At 42.3% G+C, this 12011-nt stretch overlaps 1 protein-coding gene across 2 annotated transcripts in view; it reads right to left on the bottom strand.

Annotated features, from left to right (window-relative positions):
* The window catches only part of ATRIP (ATR interacting protein), a 277614-nt gene that overhangs the window by 136985 nt on the left and 128618 nt on the right, over positions 1–12011 (bottom strand). The window lies entirely within an intron of this gene.

The raw sequence follows: 12011 nt of genomic DNA, 5'->3' as shown, positions 1-12011 counted from the left end.
CAGCATGGCCTGTGTTCAACAGGAGAGATGGCATTCTAAAACAGCAGAAAATCCTTTCCATGAGGAGGTTCACCTCTGCTGCACCAAATGAACGCTTCGCCATGCACTGCACTGAAAGCTCATTTGGCAACATAAAGATACTTTTTGAACCCAGCTATATTGTGCCGAGTAGTTAATTTCCTGAAAAGGTATACTTCAATAGTTCCCTCCCCTTGTCACTAACACTCTACAAGGCCAATACATAAAACTAAACAATACTGTGAAGTGCTCAGCAGGGTAATCATAAAATAGTAATGTATAGAATTAGTCAAGTTAGGCTGTAATTAGTTAAGGAGAATCTGCAGCAGATGGTACATACTGTATAACACTAATATCTTTACTAGCCAAAATATTCTATTTCTTGCACTTTACTGTTTAAAGTTATGTCTAATGATGCTAGTGTCAACTTGTTTTGGCTTGATCTTAAATTTCAGATTTGCAGTAAGATTTCAAAATCTTTACATGGCATGTCTACCACATCACGCTAGCACAACTCCTTTATGTGATCCGGCCTTTGTCTGATTTTACCACGAATACTTTAAATAAGATTGTCTTGGCATTATGCTGTTGCCCGCACATCTCACTAGCATTCCACCTACTGACAGAAGTCTACATACCCAGATCTGAACAAATCCAAACCAGCACAACATTTCCTTTCCTTAAACATATAGGTATTCTGCTGCACAAACGTTTTCTGGTTCTCTTGCCTGTGGCTGGATACTCCATAAATTTGGAGGAAGGAGGACAGGAGGTACAGTACTTCCTGATCCCAACACTGCCAGAAAGAAATATTTGATGGATAAACAAAAGTGATCACATTTTGAATACTTAGAGAAACCAACGTTTCAATAATAAATTAACTTATGCTGTTTTTTTTCAGGTCATCACATGTAAGTAAGTGTTAGCATGTCACTTGTGAAATATAGATCAATTTTTTTTTATAAAAGTGACAACTGATCTGACCATCTTTTGATCTACTTTATTTAAACAGGGGAGATGTGGCATGACGGCTAGAGCGGTCGGCCTCGAAGCTGGGGAACCGGGTTCGAGTCTCAGCACCGACGCTAAATATCCTGTGATTCTGGGCAAGTCACTTAATCTCCTTGTGTTGAACAAAAATTAATGTGTCCATCTGTAACAGAACTGGTGCTCATGTAAAGAGCTCGGATACCTGATAACTGCGGGTCGAGTTCACGCTACATAAATCTCTAAAAAAATAAAAATGTTGATGTATTTCCAATTTAAACACAATAGAAGATCCAAATGGCTTTACTATAACTAGGTAATTCTTTTACTATTCTCAAGTGATTGGTATCATGCCACCTAGTGCCTGGTCAAGACACTGCTTACAAAACATATAAACTAGAGATGCGTGCAAAGGGTCACTATGAACACATGCTTAATGTGGCTACTTCCCTTTCCATGGCCTGTTTGCATCCTCATCAGTTGCTCAAGGCAAAAGCCAATGAACGTTGCTTCTTTACTAATGTGAAAAGGTTGGCAGGAGAGCACTGGGGATAAAGGGGACCTTGGATTAGTGATTGTAGAAAGTTCCCCATTTTGATAGGGTCACACTCAATTTCTGCCTAGTATCTGATGCAATTTTGACAGAAGTGCACTGGGTTGCTGCTATCCAGGTTACCCAGCGCCAGATCTCTTTCCATGGAACTGTACAATTGTTCCTCAATTGGTAAGACCTTTATCACTCCTCTAGGTACCTAGTAAATGGTACCCCTGGTACCCAGGGAATAGGTGCTGAACAGAGTCCCTAATGGGTACAACATGCACTGTGTTACCCTAAGGGACCCCTCACCACACATATGCAGACTGCCATGACAGACTGCGTGAAATGATGCAGACAAAAGTAAAGACACAACATGGCACCTACAGACACTTTCTTTTTAAATGATATTTATCAAATCTACATTTGTTATTTGAAAGGCAGTCTTTGAGCATGCTCAGGATTTAGCTCACTGTAATAAATACAGTAACTTTAGACCTAAAGTGTGCAACAGCCAATATACATTTTATCAAGGATTTATTCCAAAACTTAAGGTAAACAGTAGATTGATTACTGTATCAAACATGGATGGGAATGGGGGGAGAGAGAGGTTGCTCCAATAGAACGTGCGAAAAGAGAAAGTGCTCTGGTGTGAAAGCGGTGAAAAAGAATTTCAAAAAGTGTGACAGGGGATATTTAAGAACATTTTTATGTTGGACTGATAAACAATTCTCAGTCTTCTCTAGACTGACCACATTGAGACAATCAGGATTCCTTTATGTTCATTTACAAATACATAAAATGTATCCTTGTGTGGCATGATAGATTTGGGGCTTGTGATCCAGGCTAATTATGTGGGTGTCGATGTTTCGACCCGACTTGGGCTCCGAGGGTAATTTAGGGCCTCTGCCTGCGGGTCTTCCTCAGGACTGTGGGGAGCAACCTGATTAGGTATGATGTTCATGTCGCACACCCGCGGAGTCTTGCGGGGCGTGGGAGATCCCTCACTGTTTAGTTAAACACGGACACCCCCACGTGTCATTAATTTATGGTTTTCCTGTGCGAACTGCTCAGTTCACGGGTCGCAGGATGCTCTTATCTTATTTTGTTTATTCAAACAGTGCGAGCTTCGACATTTCTGTGTTTTGTTTCATTTTATTTTAATTTTTACTTTTAAACAGAGCACAGTATACTTATAACAATTGTGGTTCAATTGTCCAATTTAGTTAATCGTTGTGACCACATGTAGCGCCATATGTCCAGATATTTTATCTGCTTTCATGCTATTTGGTCATTGGGACGATGTTGGGGACAGTTCTTTTATATGTATTTACACCATTACAAGATGTCTGCTGCACCCAGCACATTAGTCCATCTTTCTATTACTGTTGTTTTCTACATAGCTGCATTGCCATCCGGTAGCCTACATTCACGTGATCAAGCTCGAGGGCGAGCGAAACGCGTTGTGAATAAACGGCGATTTCACCTTGGTACGGAGTTTTGTGTTTCTGAGAGTGCACTTATCTTAAAATTGGTTTTGATGAGATTACGAACCGGATGTCCCTGCCGGTGTGTGCACCACTCTACGTGGGTCCCAAGCTGTCCGGAAGGGGAGAAGCGCTTTTGGATATATATATGGATATATATATATATATATATGGATATATATATATATATATATATGGATATATATATATATATATGGATATATATATATATATATATGGATATATATATATATATATATGGATATATATATATATATATATATATATATATATATATATATATATATATATCCTCTACAGCAAGCCTTACAGCCCTAAGGCAGGGTGCATTATATTACCTGTGTGGATATTTCTGCATTAGCAGATACGCCCCTGTGATGTCTAAGTCGATTCTTGGACATTGCAAGAGAGCAGGGAAGCCACCTTAAGTATATGTACTAAGCACTGGTGATTACAAGTTCCCCAGCCACATTATGGCTTCACTGAAACTAAGAAGCACCCCTAAGCGAGCTGCTGGATGTGCCCTCACTCTAGGAAAGTTCTGCCATCTTGGTGATGGCAGGATTAGGAACACTGGGACAGGGTTATGCCCACTTCCCACAGCAAGTGATCATATAGGGGGCATAGTGACCCCAAGGATAAGTAGCTCATTGGCTCCTACTCTACACTCCCCTAAAATTAGTATTTAGGTGGGTCCCTGACTGTAGAACTTTAGATGCACCTGACTACAGATGAAGAGGACACTGACCAACCGATCAATTCGAGAATTGAAGATTGCTGTGGTGTTCTGTTGCCAAACCCTGCCAGCCTCCTCCAGACTCGACAATTGCAAAGACCCGGCTCATCTAGCAGCTAAGCCTCCTCCAAAAGCCTCGGAGGGTTGCTAGTACTTTGAAAACCGGGAAGCATCTCCCATGGAGTGGAGGACCCACTTCCCTGCATTCCCAAGGCACCGACCGCAACGACCGGTTATATAAAGCTGCTGATCACCGGGTCCACCAAATGTAGTAGCGGACCAGAAGGAGGTCAGCGTACTCAAAGAGGCCGGATCAATCTCCCTGCCAAATTTGGAGATACCAGGCCCCCTACAAGCCTCCCTGCACCCATACCTGGGCTACCGAACCGCTTCTGATTTGCCACCATGAATTTCTGGTCCAGACCAAGAACTGGGACTGCCTATGATGCACAAGAGCCCGTCAACCAACACCCTCTGCACCGGAGCTCCACGGCCGAGGCCCAGGAAACACAGACTGCTCCCCCTTGCTCCCACAGACTGAGCCCCCCATTGAGAGCTTCTGGACTTCTCCCTAAGTCCCCCTTTGCAGCCTATTTCTAGGTGGCCCCCCTCTTTGCCAGTGGTGTAGCGCACAATGCTACCAACCCGTCAAAAACCTCTGCACCCGGAGACACCAGGGCAGGTAAAATCAAATTGCAGGTGGGACTTGGGACCTTGGCCCCCTAACACCTCACGGCCTAAAGGACACCCTTGAAATCCTATTGCAAATACCTGAATGCAGTAAAAACAATTCTCCATAGGAAAAGCATTACCGCGTAAAAACACACTGTTTGCTAACACAGCTAAAAACTGTATAAGCAAAAACTTGAAATGTACTTACCCAATAAAGAAGGTCTTGGTGCTAAAATATATATAAAATAAGTGTTATTTTTCTAAATAGGTTTGGGGTTTCTTTTTCAGTGTGTGTCTCATTTATTGACTGCGTGTGTTCAACAAATGTATTAACACTACCCTCTGATAAGCCTAAACTGCTCGCCCACACTACCACAAAAGAGAGCATTTGGGATTATTAATTTAAACCCTGTACGCCAATAAGGGTCATCTGGACTTTCAGCACAGTTTACCTATTTTTAGTACGCTACATAAAAAGCCAGCTTCCTACAGTGATGAGTTATCAAAAGGGTAAACATAATTCATCTCCTGCCAGCTTTTCAATTCCCAACAAATGACTGATTTACCCAATAACAGGCAGTCACAAAAGGAAGGATAATAAAAAATAATTGCATGAGGTTGTTAATGAGCTTAAACCTCCTTCGCTGTGAAACCGTTGTGAACAAATAGTCAAGAGTCTGGTGCAGACTGTCACACTAGTGATATTTCTGAACTGATACAAGTTCATTCATGCTCACATTGGTTTGATAACCCACACATACAGACTTCAGGGACTCCCCATGGGAGGAAGGGGATGATACATTACAATTGAGATGTAATGAACTGACTATTGTAAACCAGTCCGGTCTGCCTCGGTTTCCTGAATTAAATAAGCACCAAGAACACTTTGCATAATGATTGGCATATGCGGATTGGGAGGACCCAGCATTCCATCAGGATAGGATAGGAAAGGGAGAGAGGAGCTACCTGCATGAGCTGTATGGTGGCAGACTGCTACCAAGAGCAAGCCCAGCAGCAGGGACGGTAGTAGATACCTGGAAGAGATTAAACAGGAAAATGGAATGGAGTAGCTGGCTGACCACAGGACACCGTTGATGGAGGGGTCCAGATTGTGCCCAGTGGTGACCTTGCACGGTTTCAGGGTTGGGACAGCATCGGCCTCTCCACGCTGACGATGTGTGGGATGCCAACCTGGTGGTTCCCTTTGCCTTCTCGAGGAAGCAATATCAGACCAGAGACACAGTGGCTGTGTTATGGTCAGTTAAGACATGCTCTCAGGGAATGTGTGTCACTAGAGGAGGAGACACAAGAAGACTCCCCACTGGAACGAAGCCAGCTAGCTGTGCGGGTTGAAGGAAACTGATCTCAAAGACATATGGTACGGTAATGAGAAATACTAAACCCTCTCTAATGAGATTGCAAGACAGATGGGAGCAGGACCTGGGGAACTAGAGGAGGATGACTGGCAGTAGGCTTTTGGATGTCCAGCGGAGGTGGCCATAAAAGCAAGTTTTTGCCTGAACCCACTCAAAATCATAGACACATACATTGCTCTGTAGAATAGGCAAGGCAAGGGATGCGGACTGCCTGAGAGGTTGTGAGTTGGAAACAAAATACTTTTACACACACTCTGGAGCTGTCCCAGTATACAAGTCGTCTGGGAGGCGGTTAAGGGCTCTCTGGAAGAGGCAACCGAGCTACCCCTGGAGTTACAGCCTTGGATGGCACTGCTGGGCATATGGGGTCCGCAAATCACTCCTATATCAGAATCTTCTTGTGAATCTGGGATACATGGTGGCGATGAGTGACATTTTTCAGAGATAGGTTTCTGGACTTTCATCCCTCTCGGCACCAAGACTGGGAGATGGGAATGGAACCCTGCAAACTTCTGGAAACATAAGTCTATAAAAGGGCAAGGGGGCCAGACTAAATTCTATAAAATCTGGGGAGGATGGGATGCAGGAGTCGTTTGAGAAGGTGACAGAGATGGGTACACGCTTTTGGTACAGGCAAGGAGGGTTGGGGCCAGATGGTCAAACAGTTCTTACAAGCAAGGAAGTTGGGGACTATGGGAAGGATGGTGAGGCAATAAAATTGGGAGATGATGAGGTGAATATTAATTCTGCAATTGTACAGTGCCCTGACTTCAGGGCGACTGAAGTGGTCAAGGGATGTTATGACAAGTTTGTTAATGTGTATGTTGGTATGTATAGAAAAATAAACAAATATTACATTTAAAAAATAAATCTTTAATACTTTTGTGTCTAAACTTTGCAGTGACAACCATGGTCAGTGCCTCTTCCGGGCAATTCGACCACCGGACAACTAACCACCAACACGACATGGAGAACACCGAGGCCACTAAGATGATTGTTCAACTCAACACCCAATACTCTCCCAGCAGACACTGTGCGTAGCTACAGGCTCCAAAAAGTTGGACTCTGCTCGGGGGCATAGGTCTGTCGTGGTATTAAAAGAAATATATTCCCTAAAAATAGTGAGCCTATTGCTTTACGGTTCTGAAATAATGGTGGAAGCAGGTATATCACACCTGCAAACAGTAGAAATGGCTCTTCGGAAAAACTGGTGAACCCCTTCAAAAAGCTCAATTAGCAGTGTGTATAGACTTGAATTGACCCTTGTTAACATTGAACAAAGATACTGGCAGAGACTTTTAAACCATAAAGCTAAATTATGATCATCACCTATGGCTCATTTAGGTATTTGCCAAAATACCAGTTCCAATTGAGGGGCGTAATCCGTTAGATTATGAACCTATGTAATATATTGCAGGCCATAAATTTGACCTCAGCTATTACTCATAATGAACTGCAATTGAGTGTTAGTAAAAGAATGTTAAAATATCATTCTCTACAATCAGATATTAAAGATTGCAGGTAGAGACCACAGGTTGTCCACTTACTACACAGAGATCATAAAGGCAAGCTACAACAGGATATAAAAGACATAAAAGCAAAAAATACTCGACGTTGGATGCTTAAGTTGAGAATAGGTCCAGTGCTGTTATTTATAAAGTGGAACTACAGCACTGTGATCTCGAACAAGGATCACCAAATTGAGGATCTCTACCCGTGCTGCGCACTGTGCACTTTAACCCTATGTCATATTTTAATTTTATAAAGTCGTTTGAAATGTGAAATAAATAAATTTATATTACCAGTTGTTAGAGAGCTTAATCTACGACAAACACAAGATTTACGATTTTTAATAATAGGAAGTATCAATATCAATCTATGCTATAGGTTTGGCACTTTTTTAGAAAAGGAAAACAGTAGGCTAAGTAAAGAAGGTGAATTTTACCTATATTAATGGTTAGTGCCAGTGGTGATAAAAAATAGAATATGTGATATAAATCCGGTTGTATTTTTTTAAAAAAAATTATATTGGTGTTATTATGCTTAGTGATGTTATCACGATAACTATGAAGTTAAATAATATTTTATTAATTAATTTATTCCATCTATTCTATAATGTACACTCAAGGTCAATATATACTAAATAAAGCAAGGTGCACTTTCTTGGAGTAGAGCAATGCGAATGTCAGTTTGACAATGTGGGTATGGTTCTGTTATATTTTATGTGAAAGCAATAGTAATGTTTGTGCGCTTCGTTTGGCTCAAATCAAACAAAAAATAAATAAACGAATAACAATAAATAAATAAAATACAGACCCAGTTGTAGTACTGCACCCCTGCTTTCGTGCACACATATCAAAAACCACTGCTTAACACTACTGTGTTACTGAGTTATTCCCTAGATATGCAGAAACACTGCAAACACCATAAAACCTATTAAAGTTTCTGAGTAAATTACCTCAAAATAATGTCTTATCTTTCTATAAAATAACATTGTTTAAATATTGTATTTATTGTGTGTGATGTATGTACTACCTGAACTAGTTGATCTATACAACATCACCTTCCGAGAGTAAACCTTGACTGTTCAGCTTCCCAATCCCCTGAAAGTCAAACCCTAATGAGAAAAAACATTTAACAGTTCAACAAACTCCAAACAGTATCTGGTCCCTGTGTTTTCAAGGAAAGGAGTAGTACGAGCAAAAAAATTGCCTACTACCACAGGTCCTTGCAACTGGCAGGACAGTTATTAATTGGCCACTGCCAGAAGGTTCATGATCATCAACTGTAGAAAAGTGCCCCTTTTTGACAAAGTCAACCTCAAATTTTGCCTGGTAAATGATGCAATTTTGACAGAAGCACAGGGTTCCTGCTATACAGGTCTCCAGTGACCGATCGCTTTCCTTAAACTGTACAATTGTTCCCCCAATTGGCAATACCGTTAGCGCCCCTATAAGTCCTTTGTAAAAGGTACACCTGGTACCTAGGGCATAGATGCTAAAGAGAGTACCTAAGTGCTGCAGCATGTATTGTGCAACTCTAAGGGACCATTCATCACTCATGCAAACTGCCATATCAGGCTGTGTGACATGATGCAGACACAAGTGAAGACACAATACGGAAAACCTCCTGTGTGCCTGCAGACTCTGCATGTACTATATGTAAGTCACCCCTAGTAGGCCTTACAACCCAAAGGCAGGGTGCATTATATTACATGTGAGGACATATCTGCATGAGCAGATATGCCCCTGTGAAGTTCAAGTTGATTTCTGGACATCACCAGTGAACAAGGAAGCCATCTTGAGTATGCGTACTGGGCATTGGTGATCAAGAGTTCCCCAGCTACATGAAAGTTTCACTGAAGCCAAAGCTATTTGGTATCACACATCTTGTATGGAATAATAAACCCACACTAATTCCAGTGATGGAATTATTAATACATGTACTCAGAGGGTACCTTAGAGGTACCCCCTGAAAGCCTACCAACCTCTAGTGTGCTGGCTGACTGGTGTAGACCAGCCTGCCACCACAGACTGGTTTCTGAATCCCTTCTCTTTCCCCAGCAGGTAAGTGCCCACGCTCTCCGAGGGTGGAAATAATGCCGTCTCTGGCCGTAGGTGTTGTCACCTCCTCCAAGCAGGATGGCTAATAATTAGCATTTCAAGACCGGAGGCTTCAATGGCCTCCACCACTTTTGATATGCGACCCCTGCTTACCCCAGACCTGGGAAGATGCCCTGAGGCCCATTTAGAACCAGGATAGGCAGGAAATTAGCTAGTCAGGAGGCATGTTCACTATCAGGACAGTTCCAGCCCAAGTGGGCTCCCTGATGTGAACATGAAAACTAGAATTCCACCATCTTGGTTTTTGGTGGAATTAGGCTCATTGGGGCAGGATTATGCCCGCTTTCCACAGGAAGTGGTCATAAAGGAAGTATACTAACTCTAAAGGTAAGCAGCCTATTGGCTACTACCCGTCACTCCCCTTAACACTCCTAAATTAAGTATTTAGGTGGCACCCCTGATGCCAGGAACTCATATGATGTCCCTTTTTCGTCATGGTGAGACCCCATGTCCTGTAGTGAGTCAAAAAATTGTCATCAAACAAACTGTAAAATTCATCATTTGAATGGAAGGGTCGTTTTAAAACTTTTATGTAAACCAGATTGAGGTTGTCAATCTGGTTTTGTCATTGGTGTTGGAAACCCTTGTTCCTTTGTTTACAGTTGTATACATTTATATGGTTGTTTCTCTGTATATGCTTTTTTGGCTGTTTTATGTGGGACATGTTATATTGTCTGTATGTATACATGTTTTTGGATAATACAAATATCATCACAACTGTTTCTCTGTTTTGAATCATTACTTGTGCAAGTTCCCCGTGTTAAGTCTTCCCCGAATGCACCCTACCATATTTTGACCTTTCCCATTGCGCTTTTGTTTACTGAAGTATACAAATGATTGTCCAAAAGGAACCACATTTTATGTAAAAGAAGGACCAACCACAGCTGCACAGCACCAATACCCGGGGCACCGGACCCCTTGCAGCAACCAAAGACACTGAGCAGCCGTTGAGAGGCGTGAGCACAGCATAGACCCACTTTCAGAGTAGCCCAGCTGTCCTGATCTGTGCACCCTCAACTGGTGAGCCCAACAACCTCAAGGACCTGCGACGCACTGCCCAGCCGACCCAACCACTCTGCACCTGAGCACCACAGCCTGGGTTCCCAAGCACCTACTGTGCTTTCTGCTAGCAGGCCCCTTGTGAACAGAGCTCTTCATTGAGAGCTCCCCGACTTGCCCCAAGTCCCCCTCTGCAGCAATCTTTTTGATGGCCTTCCTCTCTCGTTCTGTGTAGCATGTAAGGCCTAGTAAATCAAAAGGGAGTGGATCACTAGTCCCAAAGAACCAGGGTGTGCAAGGACAGTAAAGGTACTGTTTTAAAAACCCTCCATAAAGAGTCTCTTCAACAACACCTTTTTCTTTTTTAATCCCCTTGTGCACATTTCTAAATAATTTGCATCAATGTCATCAATTCCGCTGTTCTACCTACATAGAATCGGTAATCACCACTCCTTACCGCTCAGTTTCCTAAATTCTACATGGCCCATCTCGGAGTAGTCTTTCGACTATTTCTACGCGGTCCATATCAGATATAACGCGAGCTCTGAGGTCCTACCGGCAGTACCGGGTCGACTAGGGCAGAGCCAGCACAGAAGCCGCGTCCAGCGCTGAAGAGGTTAGCGAGATGATGGACTGAACTTCACTACAGAACCGTAATGTATTTCTTGGTCCAAGTTTGACAGTTCAAACCCTGCGTTTCTTCTTTATTATCCTTGTAGAGCGCGAGCGACCGCCCTACTCCACACCCGCTGTTACCCACAGTAACGGGAAACAGGTACGGAAGCCCATTCAAATCACACGCGCCGCCTCCGTTTTTGAGCACCAGTTACTAATAATTCCATCAATATATCCCGGTTATATTTATATTTATATTTACTCGCACTATGCAACATCAGGCAGCGCTAATGCTGAATCTAATTTACAAGCTGCTGTAAGCTTCTAAAATTCATACGTAAGCTTCAACTACTCTGCGTAAAATATAAAAGCTGCCATGAGTACGTAAATTAACCGCTTCTGAGCTAATCGAAAAAACATGAGCGCTACTAAGACATCTGTGAATACCTAAGCACAGTCTTTAATGAACACAGATCTACTGTCATGATTACGCGCCTTTGCACTTCCCCAAGTAGACTCCTTTTTTAACACGCGCTTGCGAGTTTTGGACAACAAAGGCTGTCAGTACTGTCATCCTGATCTAATAATGAGTCTCTTTATACATTCAGCTGTACTATTGATACAATCACATATGAGCGCTCTGTACACCTTATATGACAAGATGGAATGTGGAATCTCTTACGAGTTGCTGAAGGAGGGACGAATTTTGCCATACGAAATATGGGACACATTTAGTGTCTTGACTCTAAAAATTGCCATTTTCCAGTTGCTGCAGACAACCTTATAGACTTATAGACTTAAAGGAACTGTTTGTGTATAGTTGGCTGTCTGTTTTTGACAAATGTGTTATGACAATCTGTTTTTATCTCCACAACTGATTATTTTAACAAGGTCTGTTTTTCTTTCCTTCCCCACCTTACTTCTTGAAACTACTTTTACAGG

The sequence above is a fragment of the Triturus cristatus genome, chromosome 9 (assembly GCF_964204655.1).
Source record: "Triturus cristatus chromosome 9, aTriCri1.1, whole genome shotgun sequence".
In the NCBI taxonomy this organism is placed as follows: domain Eukaryota; kingdom Metazoa; phylum Chordata; class Amphibia; order Caudata; family Salamandridae; genus Triturus; species Triturus cristatus.
Note: the sequence above shows the minus strand (reverse complement) of the source record. Positions and strands in the feature narration are given on the sequence as shown.